Source organism: Narcine bancroftii, chromosome 5, assembly GCF_036971445.1.
Source record: "Narcine bancroftii isolate sNarBan1 chromosome 5, sNarBan1.hap1, whole genome shotgun sequence".
In the NCBI taxonomy this organism is placed as follows: Eukaryota; Metazoa; Chordata; class Chondrichthyes; order Torpediniformes; family Narcinidae; genus Narcine; species Narcine bancroftii.
Window position 1 is genome coordinate 70,112,647 of NC_091473.1, and position 15,758 is coordinate 70,128,404.

Below are 15,758 nucleotides of genomic sequence, written 5' to 3' on the forward strand. Positions count from 1 at the left end.
GATGAGGAACTGACAGCTGAAAATGGTTTCCAAGTTATCTCTCTCTATCCAATCCTTTCTTGTTCACATTAGCAATTAAAATATCTCCACTTTCGAACTGCTACTAAAACATGGGTGAGCCATCTCATAATGAGGAAAAATAAGGCCATTTTAATCTTGCAGAGATGGTGCAAGTCAGCCAACTTTTCTGGCATTTTGCCCAATCCTGAATTTTCCTTTTTACTGACTTAAAAAGATAATTGGGTATCTACATATCAGTAGCAAATTCATTATCACAACTATTTCCTACATTTTTCTCAGTTTCATTCCAGATCTCATTTTAATAGAACAGAAGTATGACAACAGGGTTTTAATGAATACACAAATTATTTTAAAAAACCACTAAAAACATTGGAAATGTGATGTAAACTAAAAATTTGTAAACTCTAGGAAGAGAAACAGGATTAATATTACAGATCTTTCCACTGATGCTGCATGACATTGAATGTTTTCAGCGTTTTCTGTTTTTTATTTAATTAATATAATCCATTTTTCCTCACTCACACATGCACACAAAAAGAAATAATTAAAATGTGCCTGAATGCAATTTTTGAAGATTTTCCTCAAATCATTTTAAACAAAATGTATACCAGGATAAAGGAATACCTTGCAAGCATGCAACAAATTAACCCTTGGAATTTGTGAACAGAGAGCATGCTTAGTACAAAACCAATCTTGAGAACATTAAAAAACACCAGCGACAGCTCAAGTGGATTGTGATGAAAGAGTGACATGAAGTATAAATACATCTTCTTTTCAGTTTAGTTTGACTGACTATTTTCAACCATGGGAGTTACTGAGATAAAAAGAAAGGCATTCTCCATCAAATTATTTTGAGCAACTTAATGCTATTTTGTCAGGTTGTACTTGTACAATCAGATGACAATAAACTTGACTTGAAAGAAATTAGATAATACACTGCCATCTAGTGGCCTAAAAGAATAAACAGACCAGAGAGCATAACTTAGCTCCTGATCTGTGACATAACACCATATATCTGCCTTTTCCTAATGTCCCATAGTTCCTCTGTTTTTCATCCAATTTCAAATTTGAGATTATCAGTTGAGTCTGGAGGTCTGTCACCCAGTGGTATTCTAGAAGATTCAGTCCTGGGATTCCTTTTGTTTGTGATATCCTCAACATGGATATCCAACTGCACGAAAACCAACAAGGTCAGGTCAGATACAGCAATGAGCTCTCTGAACCCTTCTCCATTAACAATGGCGTGAAGCAAGGCTGCGTTCTCGCACCAACCCTCTTTTCAATCTTCTGCAGCATGATGCTGAACCAAGCCATGAAAGACCTCAACAATGAAGACGCTGTTTACATCGGTACTGCACGGATGGCAGTCTCTTCAATCTGAGGCGTCTGCAAGCTCACACCAAGACACAAGAGCAACTTGTCTGTGAACTACTCTTTGCAGACGATGCCGCTTTAGTTGCCCATTCAGAGCCAGCTCTTCAGCGCTTGACGTCCTGTTTTGCGGAAACTGCCAAAATGTTTGGCCTGGAAGTCAGCCTGAAGAAAACTGAGGTCCTCCATCAGCCAGCTCCCCACCATGATTACCAACCCCCCCACATCTCCATCGGGCAGACAAAACTCAAAACGGTCAACCAGTTTACCTATCTCGGCTGCACCATTTCATCGGATGCAAGGATCAACAACGAGATAGACAACAGACTCCCAAGGCAAACAGCGCCTTTGGAAGACTACACAAAAGAGTCTGGAAAAACAACCAATTGAAAAACCTCACAAAGATAAGAGTATACAGAGCCGTTGTCATACTCACACTCCTGTTCGGCTCCGAATCATGGGTCCTCTACCGGCATCACCTACGGTTCCTAGACCACTTCCACCAGCGTTGTCTCCGCTCCATCCTCAACATTCATTGGAGTGACTTCATCCCTAACATCGAAGTACTCGAGATGGCAGAGACCGACAGCATCGAATACACGCTGTTGAAGTTCCAACTGCGCTGGGTAGGTTACGTCTCCAGAATGGAGGACCATCGCCTTCCCAATATCGTGTTATATGGCGAGCTCTCCACTGGCCATTGTGTCAGAGGTGCACCAAAGAAGAGGTACAAGGACTGCCTAAAGAAATCTCTTGGTGCCTGCCACATTGACCACCGCCAGTGGGCTGATCTCGCCTCAAACCGTGCATCTTGGCGTCTCACAGTTTGGCGGGCAGCAACCTCCTTTGAAGAAGACCACAGAGCCCACCTCACTGACAAAAGACAAAGGAGGAAAAATCCAACACCCAACCCCAACCAACCAATTTTCCCCTGCAACCGCTGCAACCGTGTCTGCCTGTCCCGCATCGGACTTGTCAGCCACAAACAAGCCTGCAGCTGACGTGGACATTTACCCCTCCATAAATCTTCGTCCGCGAAGCCAAGCCAAAGAAGAAGAAGATATACTGTATATACTCGAGTAAAAGTTGATCTCATGTAAGAGGCAACCCCTTGTTTTTGGCCAAATAAAAATAGAATTTTCGATATATCGGATGTAAAATTCAACTATAGTTCTTCACAGAAAACAGATCAACAGTTGCAAGTACCTAAACATAAATGTTACGGTGAGTAAGTTTAATTTTCTGTGTAATTATGTGTTTCATATAAATGTTAGAATACAGATTCCTTTAGTTCATTGTCGATCATGCACTTTAATTACTGGTAGTGTAACTCGTGTGATTATCAGAAAAAATATCAAACCATAATTTCTTCTATAAGTTAGACCATATGAATTTACTTCACTATAATTACTGTATCCCTGAATGGGTACTCAATACCATAACTTCTGTAAAATTATTAAAACATTAACACAACACTTCTGCTTGCTGTTTGCAGATGTAAATGGACACGGGTAGGAACATAGCTAGGTTGAAATTCATTAACTTTATATTACCCTATTACTGAATCAGTACCAGGTATATCACATCATCATTCTTTATATATGGTAAGCTATGCTGATTTGCATTTACAGTGTTTGTCTAAGGTACTGTACTCCTGAATGGGTACTTCATAAACTTAAAATTATGGTATTATGGTACTCCTGGTCTGCCTACCGTTCACAGATGTAAACACAGCTATGGATTGCAGCTAGACCGATTCAGCCGAAATGCATTAGCATTAATTTATTACTGTCAGTTTTAGATTGTCAAAAATTTGTTAATACTGCTGATCTATTTATTATTACCTATTTGCTCTTGTTTAATGGCCTAACAAAATTTTTACTCCATCTTGCTTCATGCATCATTCGATTGTACATGAAGTTGCTGTTGATTTCTCTTGGCTACAATGAACGGTGAGATAGTATGTGAGTCAAATGTCCGATAAATTTTTATCAAAAAATTTGCTTAAAATGTTGGCTTGTGGCAGGCACCACTGTAGTTTAGAACGCAAGATACATTATGAGATGATGAGCTGACTAGTTTAATGGCATTCTTAAAGTCGTTTAAAATATTCGAGATTCGCATGCTCCCTGGGTCCACTGGATTCTGAAGCTCCAGTGAGGTAAGTAGTGGAGTGATCTGCCCACAACCCCCCACCACCCCCCCCCCTCCCCAGAACCAGAGTATCATGAGTAGCATGCCCTGCACTGGGAACATGCCACATGTACTGGCTGATCTAGATCAATATGTGCCGGCTTAAGGTGATCAAACAAAACCTGCATAACAAACGTGGAGCTGTCATTCCTTACCACCTTGAAAGGACCTTCATATGGCTGTTGCAATGGTGTCCTGTGTGCATCCCTGCGCAGGAATACTTAAAGGCAGTCTTTGAGTCGTAGACTCATGCTGGGAGGCTGTGATAGGCGCCAGTGTACCCACCCTCTCCCTCAAGCATGTGATTACCAAAGTGGGAGTTTCCTGCCGCTCACGTGCTGCCAAAATAAAATATCTTGAGACTGTTGGAAGGCTCCGTAAACAAATTCTGTGGAGGATGTAGCTAGATCCTCCTACGGCGTGGTACGGATACCTAAAAGTTCCCAAGGCTGTTCATCTATCCAATTTGGTCCCTTAAGATATGCCATGAAAACTGCTTTCATATGATGGTGAAAACATTCCACTAAGCCATTGGACTGGAGATGATAGGCTGTAGACCAATGCAGTTGTGGGCCCAGCCTCTGTGTGATTGTGGATCATAACCTGAACGTAAACTAAGTTCCTCTATCAGAGGAGATATGCATGGGTAGTCCAAAATGCATTATCCAATTGCCATTAAGGGCTCTCGCTCAAGCTAAGGTGGAGGTGTCTGAGAGCGGGACAATCTCTAGACATCTCATGTCTACTATTGTGAAGAGCTGAGTAGCACCCTTGGATAGGGGCAATGGACTGACAATATCCACGTAGGTATGATCAAACCTGTGCAAAAACCTGTAGTGGGGCTTAGGTGTGGTGCTGAACTTTTGAGGTCTGGCACTAGATACAAGTCCTTGCCCAAGTGCCAACTTGTTTGTGCAGGCCATGCCACATGCATTTGCCTGCCACGTGCCTTGTTGTCATCCTAAATGAAGGGTGAGCCAAACTGTGTATGGCATCAAACACCCGATATTGCCACACAGCAGGTACGATGGGCCTCGGTTGGCTAGTGGACACGTCACAAAGTTGGGAGGCATTTTCTGGATCAAAACGTATGTCCTCCAATTTCAGACCCGATATGGCAGTGCGATACACGACCATCACTTCATCTTCCTACTGAGCTGCTGCCAAAGTCGAGTAGTCTATACTGGGAGCAAGAGAATGGAAGGAGTGATGGTGGTGCGGATTGTGTGTCAGCGACTAGATTGTTCTTCCTGGTGATATGTTTTATCTGTTATGGAGTCCAGAGGACCCCAAAAACCAACAGCAATAGATATGCACCACAACATAGGGTTAAACAAAAGTTGTTTTTAATTATATTTGAACAAGAAAACAGAATTAAACTTTAACCTACCTAACTACTTAATTCCCCCCTCTAATACTAAGCGCAGGTGTGTGTAATGTATATTTAAGATTAGAAAAGTTCTTTGGATCACAATCCAATCTCACTGGATGTGGCAATTCTTGTACTGTTCACAGAAGTCAGCATTAACAAAGTTCACCAGTCTTTGGTGCTTAACAGGCAAATAGTTACCACTCAGGGGGTGTTCTTGCTGGTTTTCAAAGAGACATTCCTTTTCCAGGACATTTGCAACTGATTGTTTCTCAATCAGTCTTGCCGATGAAACTTTCCCCCTTCAGGGTTCTCCAGATGCTCCTCTTTTTTTCAGGTCACCTTTCACCCCACCACTTCTCCTTTGACCAGGCAGCCTTCCAAAGTTTGCCAGCTCATCCTTCTGGAACTGATTTCTGTCTCCTCTCTCTCTGTTTCACACCCTCCCTCTCTGAGAGCAAAACTCTTCTCTTCAGCTTGCAAAGATCACATGCTCTCCCAGGCAAGCTGCTGCCTATACTTTGTTGCCTCCTGCAAAAATCATTCTGCAAAAGTCCTGCAAATATTCTGTTTTAAAATGTGTGTGTGCAAGCTGCTCTAACAATTCCTCCCAAACCACTTCTAAATACTCTGTCACACCTTCCCCCTTTAAAGGGAATTTTAACTCTTGAGTTAAAATTCAGTTATAACTAAACTGTCTTAAAATTACTAAAGAGTTAACAATATACAATATATAATGTTATAAGACAGTAATTCAATTTCGAGAGTATTTCTATGTTCAATTTTAACACATTGACAAACAATCGGCAATCACATTATTTACACCTCTGATATGGTTACTTTGCAGATCATATTCTTGTAATATCAAACTCCAGTTTAACAATCTTCTGTTTTTATTCTTCATTTTATCCAAAAAACACCAGAGGATTGTGGTCAGTGAATATAACAATTGGTTCATGAGAGGGAACAAGATACATGTCAAAATTCTGCAGAGCAAATATGATAGCTAACAGTTCTTTTTCAATAGTGGAATAGCTCTTTTGATGAACATTGAATTTTTTTGAAAAGTAGGCAACTGGATGGTCAATTTCATTATGTTTTTACAATAAAACTGTAGGAGTTTAGAAACAGTTATTATTCTAATGGTAGGAGTTCTGAAACAGTTATAGAAGGTAGAAAGAAAAAGCAAGGAAAAAGCTAAAATGTTCTTTGTGTAAAATGGCGCATGAAAAAGCAGAACAGAGTAATCAAGATAACAGAGGAATTTAAGCAGACATAGAAATATGCACGTACACACAAAGAGCTTGTTTAATAGGGGGTGGGGAAAGGAGGTGAGAGCACGGGATAAGTGAAAGTTGGAGTCAGTCAAGAGTCAGACGAATAGGGAAAAGTGCCAAACCAATCCAAGAAGAACAAACGTAAGACAAATGTAAGGGGAGGTGAAGTAAAAATTGTATAAAAACAAAGAGGCTTCCCACCCTCGGGGTACTTTCCTGAGGTAAGGGGAGAGTACCCAACCTTGCAATGTTGTAAATATAAATAAATGTTCTTTGTTCTCAACTTTTTTCTCGAGCATATTTTGTGAACGCGAAGGCACTTCTCACAAAACTGCACCTGCTGCTCCCTCACTGGGGTCCACTGCTACAGAAAATCGTCTGTCAAAATCAGATTTTAACACAGGACAATGGCATAGCATCTCCTTTAAATTTTCTAAAGCTGTCTGACACTCTTTAGTCCACACAAATTCCTCCCCTTTCTTCAAAAGATTGGTTAAAGGAAGAGCAATCTGAGCAAAATTTCCTGTAATATCCTGCCATTCCTAAAAACCTTCTCACTGCTTTCTTGCCATTGGGAGTAGGAAAGTCAGAAATTGCATTCACCTTAGCTTGAATAGGTGCAACTTTGCCATGGCCAACTACTTAATCCAAGTTTGTTACCGTAGTATTTGCAAATTGACTCTGCTAAATTAACAGTTAAGTTTGTTTTGGATAATCTTTCAAACAACTTGTCCAATTGCCTTAGATGTTCTTCCCTTGTGTCACTCTTTGTGACCAAGTCATCAATATAAGCATCTGTATGTGTTAACTCTTGGATAACCGAATTAATCATCCTCTGGAATGTTGCAGGGGCATTTTTCATGCCAAAAGGTAACACATTATACTCAAAAGTCCTGCAAATATTCTGTGTTTTAAACTGTGTATGTCTAAACTGCTCTAACAATTCCTCCCAAACCACCTCTAAATACTCTGTCACATATCTTGGTTGTAAACTCTGAAATGTAGGAGAGTTGTCATCATTGTTGTCGGGCTGACCATGGATCTGACATCTTGGTGAAGGCAAAAGTCAACGGCTTATGATCCATGAAAACCGTGAACCCTCTGCCCTCTAGGAAATAGCGAAAATGTCATATGACCAAGTAGAGGGCAAGGAACACCCTGTTAAAAGCACTGTACTTTTTCTCTGGTGGTCTCAAATGAAGACTAAAGAAAGCTCGGGGCTTCCAGATGTCGTTGATAAATTGCTCCAGGACCCCGCCTATCACAGTGCCTGTTTGTGGTGGTATACCATCGGCCTACTGCAGGGGGCAACCTCTGAACCTGCAGAAGTGTAAGGGGACAGGATAAAACACCTGGCCGGCTGCCAATCAGTCGGCCTGAATGGATCAAGCCCCACCCAATCGGGTGTCAATCACCCTCCAGGCTATAAGTCTGTGCCGGCCTCCCGAGGCCTCACACTGAGTTGATGCTGCCACAGCCAGCCTGGCTCGGTGGAGGTTTTTGTGGATTAAAGCCTGTTGTTCAGTCTTTACCTTGTGTGCGTCTGATTCTGTCTAATAGCGCACCACAATTTAATCCACAAAATTTTCCCATGGCTCCCTGTGCGCAGGGAGCCTTGAGGTCGTCCCACGCCACCCGGAAGCCCAGACATGCTTCGAGATCTGGCAGCACGCAGTCGAGGCAATCATCGAGGCACATGAGGGAGACATCCTGGACTCCGATCGGAAGAGGTTGGTTCTACTCTGGTCAAAGCTGGGTCCCTGAGCCTTCCAGGTAACCAAAGGCTGCACCTTGTACAAGAGCGCAATGGAAACTCTTGAGAACTTGTACAAGCCCCCTATGAATGTGGTCTGTGCAAGGTACCCCCTCAACACCCGAGCTTAGCAACCCGGGGAGACGTCTGAGTCTTACCTGGGACACTTGCGAGAGTTGGCCCGACCATGTCTGACTGAACCTGGGGTAGGTGTAGAGGAGGTCAAAAGGTTAATCCAGGATGCCTTTGTCCGAGGGCTATGCTCGAGGGCCTTCTGGCAGAAGCTGCTGGAGGACAAAATCTATGCCCTAACCAGGAGTGTGGAAGTGGTCCAAACCCTGGAAGCAGCAGCCTTGCATGTCGAAGCCGTCAATTCCGGTTTTTCCCAGGCTCCCTCATGGCCCTCACACTGCAGCTGCAGCCCCAGACCAACCTGGGGAGAAGAATGTCGCTGTGGCAGGCGCCTAGCACCCCTGTAAGTACTGTGGGTCCTGGTGCGGGTCAGATCGACGATTGTGCCAAAACTGCCCAGCTAGGAACCTGTATTGTCCCCAATGCGGCAAGAAACGCCACTTTGCAAAAGTGTGCCTCTCTAAACCTGCCGGCAGCTCAGAGGCCCTCTATGACCTCCCTTCCTCCGCCACGGACGGCGCCATTGTCCCTGCAGCAACTTCCGTCTTCCTCGACTTTGACCACGCAACATCCGGCCCCGCCAGCAACCATCGCAGCATGTGTCCCGAGCATCTGCACCAGCCCTCACCCTCGCTGCTCGCTGAGAACTACAGTGATGTCACTTCCGGCTCACAGGGTGACATCACCTCTGGCTGACATAATGACGTCACTGCTGCCGGCCGTGATGATGTCACTTTCCCGGTGCAGTGGACATGGCTGGGTAAGGTGGCCAGCCATGCAGCAGCTCCCCATGTGCCGCCGCCATATTGGATGACACGGAGGGCCCTTGACGACGTTGAGAATGACGTGGTCAACACGGGCAATGACCAGGCCGCCCTACCGTCACTTCCCACACCACCGGGTGCCATCAGCTGCCGCACGCCGCACCCAGCGAATGATGGCAATGTGGTCAACACGGGCGATGACCAGGCCGCCCTATCAACGCACCCCATCCCTCCGGATAGCGACGACTCTGACTCCGAGATGGTCCTGGCCACCACCATGTTGACCAGGGACATTCCCCACGTTCTCGGGCGCTCGATGATGGACGTGCGAGTTAACGGTCAGGTAACAAAGTGCCTGTTGGACAGTGGCAGCACCGAGAGTTTCGTTCACCCAAGTGTGGCCCACTCTCTAAGGTTAAAGGTCCACCCCACCTCCTGCTCGATTGCCCTCGCCACCAAGGATAAGACTGTTGGTACCCTCGAGCACTGCTCGGTCGATATAACGGTGGGAGGGGAGACTTACACAGGATTCAGGCTCCTGGTCATACCCAAACTCTGCACACCACTCCTCCTGGGCCTGGATTTCCAGTGCCACATGCAGAGTGTCACTTTGTCTTCGGTGGGCCCCAACCTCCACTCACATTGCACAGCATGCCAACCTACCAGCCCCGGCCAACCTACGGCCTCTCCACACTGCGCATCACCCCACTGGCGCTCTTCCCATATCTTGCGCTAGGCTGCAAGTCGATCGCCGCCAGAAGTAGGCACTATTGCACTGCAGACAGGGACTTCATCAAGCCAGAGGTGCGGCGACTCCTGGCGGAAGGCGTTATAGAGCCCAGTAACAGCCCTTGGAGAGCCCAAGTCCTGGTGGTCAAAGGGGGAAGTAAGCCGAGGATGCTCATGGATTACAGCCAGACCATTAATCAGTATACCCAGCTGGATTCTGACCCCCTGCCGAGGATCACCGACATGGTCAATGAGATTGCCTGCTACCGGGTTTTCTCCACGATTGACCTGAAGTTGGCATATCACCAAATCCCTATCCGAGGCGGATGGGCACCTGTACCAGTTCTGCCGGGTTCCTTTTGGGGTCATGAACGAGGTCTCCATCTTCCAGCGGGAGATAGATCGCGTGGTAGACCGGCATAAGCTGAAGGCGACGTTCCCATTTCTGGATAACGTCATGATCTGCGGCCATGATCAGCAGGACCATGATGTTAACCTGGAAAAATTCCTCCAGACGGCCGTGGAACTGAACCACACTTACAACAAGGAGAAGTGTGTGTTCAGCACCACCCGCCTCGCCATCCTGGGGAACATCGTGGCCCATGGAGTAATCGCCCCAGATCCGGAAAGGATGCGCCCATTAATGGAGATATCTCTTCCCCCCCCCCCCCCCCCCCCCCCCACCACAACGCTAAAGGCCCTCCGCAGGTGCCTGGGCCTGTTCTCTTATTACTCTCAGTGGGTCCCTCACTTCTTGGACAAGGTCCGCCCACTGGCCCAAGCCACAACATTTCCCCTCCCACCTGAGGTGCTGGCAGCTTTCACCCGCATCAGGCAAGACATCACGGATGCCATGATGCAGGCTGTGGATGAGGACTTCCCCTTCCAGATGGAGAGCGATGCCTCTGAGGTGGCCCTCGCTGCTACCCTCAACCAAGGGGGGCACCCTGTCGCCTTCTTTTCCAGGACCCTCCATGGATCCGAGCTAGGGCACTCCGCCATTGAAAAGGAGGCCTAGGCGATTGTGGAAGCGGTCCACCACTGGCGCCACTACCTGACCGACAGGAGATTCATGTTCCTTACGGACCAACGGGCCATGGTGTTCACGTTTAACACTTCCCACGAGAGCAAGATAAAGAATGACAAGATCCTGCGCTGGAGAGTCGAGCTGGCAACCTAAAGCTATGACATCCAGTACCACCCAGGGAAGTTTAACGACTCCCTTGATGCCCTCTCTCGCACCTGCACGTCTATGTATGACGACAGGTTGCAGGCATTGCATGAGTCCCTCTGCCATCCAGGCGTCACCCGGTTGTACCATTTCATTAAGTCCCAAAATCTGCCGTACACCATCAGGGATGTCAGGGACATGACCGAGGCCATGTCGGGTCTGTGTGAAGTGTAAACCCCGCTTCTTCCGCCACCCCGCCCCTCTCCCCCCAGGCCCATGTTGTAAAGGCTACTTGGCCTTTCGAGCGTCTCAGCATGGACTTCAAAGGGCCCCTGCCTTCCACGAACTGAAATGTCTACTTCCTCACTATAGTGGACGAGTACTCACGCTCCCCTTTTACCATCCCTTGTCCGGACACCTCCTCGGCCAACATCATCAGGGCCTTGGGGAAGATCTTCACCATGTTTGGCTACACCGCCTTCATCCACAGTGACTGGGGGTCTAGTTTAATGAGCGACGAGCTGTGCCAGTACTTAATGGCGAAGGGTATCGCGACCAGTCGCATGACAAGCTATAACCCAAGAGGCAACGGGCAAGTGGAACACAAGAATGGGGTGGTCTGGAAGGCAGTCCTCCTGGCTCTCAGGTCAAAAGGGTGGGCCGTTGAATTCTGGCAGGACGCCCTGCCAGAGGCACTCCATGCCATTCGGTCACTGCTGTGCACGGATACCAATGAGACCCCTCACGAACGTCTGTTCTTATTAACCAGGAGGTTGGTGACTGGAATGTCACTCTCAGCATGGCTCACGTCCCTGGGACCGTGCTTCTGGATAAGCATGTAAGGACACACAAGGTCGAAGCCCTGGAAGAGCAGGTTTTCCTCCTTCATGCAAACCATAACTATGCTTACATTAGGTTCGGCAGTGGCAGGGAGGACACCATCTCAACCAGGGACCTGGCACCAGCAGGTGCACCTACCACACCACGCCACCCTCCAACACAGGATGAAGCTAACCGGGCATACACCCCTGTCTCCATGCAGCTATGGGGCACGCAGGGCCTCCTTGACCACCAGGGGCCCGCTTCAGCCTTAAGAGATGAATCCGCCCCCCCATCCAATTTGACCCGCATACGTCGACCCTGACCACCCCTCTATACAGCACCATGCCAGCCACACACACCCCTGTCGCCAGCCCCCCCCCCCACTTCCCCTCTGACCAGTGACCAGGAGCCAGTCCTACGACGGTCAAGAGACCCCGGCAGCCGCCGAATCATTGTGATTCCTTGTTATTACCCCCCCCAGGACAATTTTAAAGAAGGGGTGAATGTGGTGGTGCACCACCAGCCTACTGCAGGGGGCAACCTCTGTACATGCAGGTGTAAGGGGACAGGACAACACCTGGCCGGCTGCCAATCAGTCGGCCTGAATGGATCAAGCCCCACCCATTTGGATGTCAATCATCCTCTGGGATATAAGCCTGTGCTGGCCTCCCGAGGCCTCAGACTGAGTTGCTGCTTTAATGCCTGTTGTTCAGTCTTTACCTTGTGTGTGTCTGATTGTGTCTAACAGCACACCACACTGTTGGCACATCAAGCCTCGAGAGAACAAGCATAATGGAACATAGGAACATGAGTAGGCCAAAAATGGCCCATCGAGCCTGCTCCGCCATTCAATACGATCATGGCTGATCTAATTTATGGCTCTCAATAGCGCTCCTTTGGCAGTCTCAAATGTGGCCGAGGCCACGTCATTTCATTTCAGTTCCTTGGGATTGTGAGAGATGAGTGAAACTAATATGAAAATATGAGAGATGAAGAAAACTAGTATGGATATCTTCTTTTCTTTGGCTTGGCTTCGCGGACGAAGATTTATGGAGGGGGTAAAATGTCCACGTCAGCTGCAGGCTCGTTGGTGGCTGACAAGTCCGATGCGGGACAGGCAGACACGGTTGCAGCGGTTGCAGGGGAAAATTGGTTGGTTGGGGTTGGGTGTTGGGTTTTTCCTCCTTTGCCTTTTGTCAGTGAGGTGGGCTCTGCGGTCTTCTTCAAAGGAGGTTGCTGCCCGCCAAACTGTGAGGCACCAAGATGCACGGTTTGAGGTGATATCAGCCCACTGGCGGTGGTCAATGTGGCAGGCACCAAGAGATTTCTTTAGGCAGTCCTTGTACCTTTTCTTTGGTGCACCTCTGTCACGGTGGCCAGTGGAGAGCTCGCCATATAACACGATCTTGGGAAGGCGATGGTCCTCCATTCTGGAGACGTGACCCACCCAGTGCAGCTGGATCTTCAGCAGCATGGACTCGATGCTGTTGACCTCTGCCATCTTGAGTACTTCGACTTTAGGGATGAAAGCGCTCCAATGAATGTTGAGGATGGAGCGGAGACAACGCTGGTGGAAGTGTTCTAGGAGCCTTAGGTGATGCCGGTAGAGGACCCATGATTCGGAGCCGAACAGGAGTGTGGGTATGACAACGGCTCTGTATACGCTTATCTTTGTGAGGTTTTTCAGTTGGTTGTTTTTCCAGACTCTTTTGTGTAGTCTTCCAAAGGCGCTATTTGCCTTGGCGAGTCTGTTGTCTATCTTGTTGTCGATCCTTGCATCTGAAGAAATGGTGCAGCCGAGATAGGTAAACTGGTTGACCGTTTTGAGTTTTGTGTGCCCGATGGAGATGTGGGGGGGCTGGTAGTCATGGTGGGGAGCTGGCTGATGGAGGACCTCAGTTTTCTTCAGGCTGACTTCCAGGCCAAACATTTTGGCAGTTTCCGCAAAACAGGACGTCAAGCATAGAAGAGCTGGCTCTGAATGGGCAACTAAAGCGGCATCGTCTGCAAAGAGTAGTTCACGGACAAGTTTCTCTTGTGTCTTGGTGTGAGCTTGCAGGCGTCTCAGATTGAAGAGACTGCCATCCGTGCGGTACCGGATGTAAACAGCGTCTTCATTGTTGAGGTGTTTCATGGCTTGGTTCAGCATCATGCTGAAGAAGATTGAAAAGAGGGTTGGTGCGAGAACACAGCCTTGCTTCACGCCATTGTTAATGGAGAAGGGTTCAGAGAGCTCATTGCTGTATCTGACACGACCTTGTTGGTTTTCGTGTAATGAATAAAGCCAGTATGAATAGGATAAGGATAGATAATAGAATGTAGGAAGTAAAGTTAGTCTGAATAAGATAAGGGTCTTCTAGCCTTAGACAGAGTCAGCAAGTTCCGCATATGTAATTAGTAAGCCTCAGAATTAGCAAGTTCTGCATATAAGAGTTAGTAAGCCCTGAGGTTTGGGAAGGTGTGAATAAAGACAAAGGCAGGTATGTCAATAAGGACAATAAGGACAATGACATGATGGGACACAGACAGGATACCCCCTGGTTCTCCAACAGAAACAGCACGTAGGTAGACAGGATTGGATTGCTTAATGCCAAACTCATCCAGGAGGCAGAAGAATGTAAGGGGGAGGGTACTTCTATACTGAAATAAACTGTATAAAAGTTGGGTGAGCCCCAATGTGTGTGTGTATTCCCAGGGTAAGGGGAAGCACCCAACTTTGCATTGTTGTATAATAAATGTTCTTTGTTCTCAATTTTTGTCTCGAGCAATTTCTGTGAAGGTACTTCTGTTTCTCGCAGGATGTCTAGACAAGAGTTTGAAATGTGGCTTCATAATGCTGGCTGCAGCTGGTAAAAGTTAATCATGCCAACAAACTCCTGCAGGCCTTTGATGCTAATTTGCAGATGGCCTTGGAAATTAGTAGAACCGCTCCGTGCTGATCATTGCATTGGCCAAGGAAATTGATTGATGTGAAGCCAAACTGGCATTTGGCCAGGTTGATCGCTAACCTGTGGTCACCTAGTCACTGACATAATTGACGGAGATAGGCCCGGTGCTGCTGTCACGAGTGGCTGGTGATAATGATGTTGTCCAAATAAACGAATACAAAATTCATTAGGTTTTGAAATATCTGGGCCGCACTTGTTAAACCAAAGGCATACGGAGGAATGCAAATACCCAAAAGGGGTAATTAAGGCAGTATTAAGAACGTTGTCCCGATGAACTTGGATCTGATGGTACCCGTGCAACCAGGTTGATTTTGGAGAAAATTTTAGCACCATGACGGATCGCAGAGAAATCCTGTATATAACATAACATAACATAACAATTACAGCACGGAAACAGGCCATTAGGCCCTTCTAGTCCACACTGAACCAAACACCCCTTTCTAGTCCCACCTCCCTGCACAATGCCCATAACCCTCCATCTTCTTCTCATCCATATACCTGTCCAACCTTTTCTTAAATAATACAATTGACTCCGCCGCCACTATTTCTCCCGGAAGATCATTCCACACGGCTACCACTCTCTGAGTAAAGAAGTTCCCCCTCATGTTACCTCTAAACCTCTGCCCCTTAATTCTTAACTCATGTCCTCTTGTTTTAATCTTTCCTCCTCTTAACGGAAATAGTCTATCCACATCCATTCTGTCTATCCCTTTCATAATCTTAAATACTTCTATCAAATCCCCTCTCAACCTTCTACGCTCCAAAGAATAAAGACCTAATCTGTCCAATCTCTCCCTATACTCTAGATGCTTAAACCCAGGTAACATTCTGGTAAACCTTCTCTGCACTCTCTCCACTCTGTTTATATCCTTCCTATAATTAGGCGACCAGAACTGCACACAGAACTCCAAATTAGGCCGCACCAACGTCTTATACAATCTCAACATCACCTCCCAACTCCTATATTCCATGCAATGATTGATAAAGGCCAGCATACTAAAAGCCTTCTTCACCACCCTATTCATGTGAGTTTCTACCTTCAGGGAACGATGTACCGTCACTCCTAAATCTTTCTGCTCTTCTGTATTCCTCAATGCTCTCCCATTTACCACGTATGTCCTATTCTGATTCTTCTTACCAAAATGAAGCACCTCACACTTATCAGCATTAAATTCCATCTGCCATTTTTCAGCCCACTTTTCTAAGCA

The 15,758-nt window shown here is 46.8% G+C and overlaps 1 protein-coding gene across 4 annotated transcripts in view; it reads right to left on the reverse strand.

Annotated features, from left to right (window-relative positions):
• LOC138763507 (coiled-coil domain-containing protein 190) overlaps positions 1-15,758 on the reverse strand; it is a 145,090-nt gene that overhangs the window by 101,164 nt on the left and 28,168 nt on the right. The gene's annotated exons all lie outside the window — the stretch shown is intronic.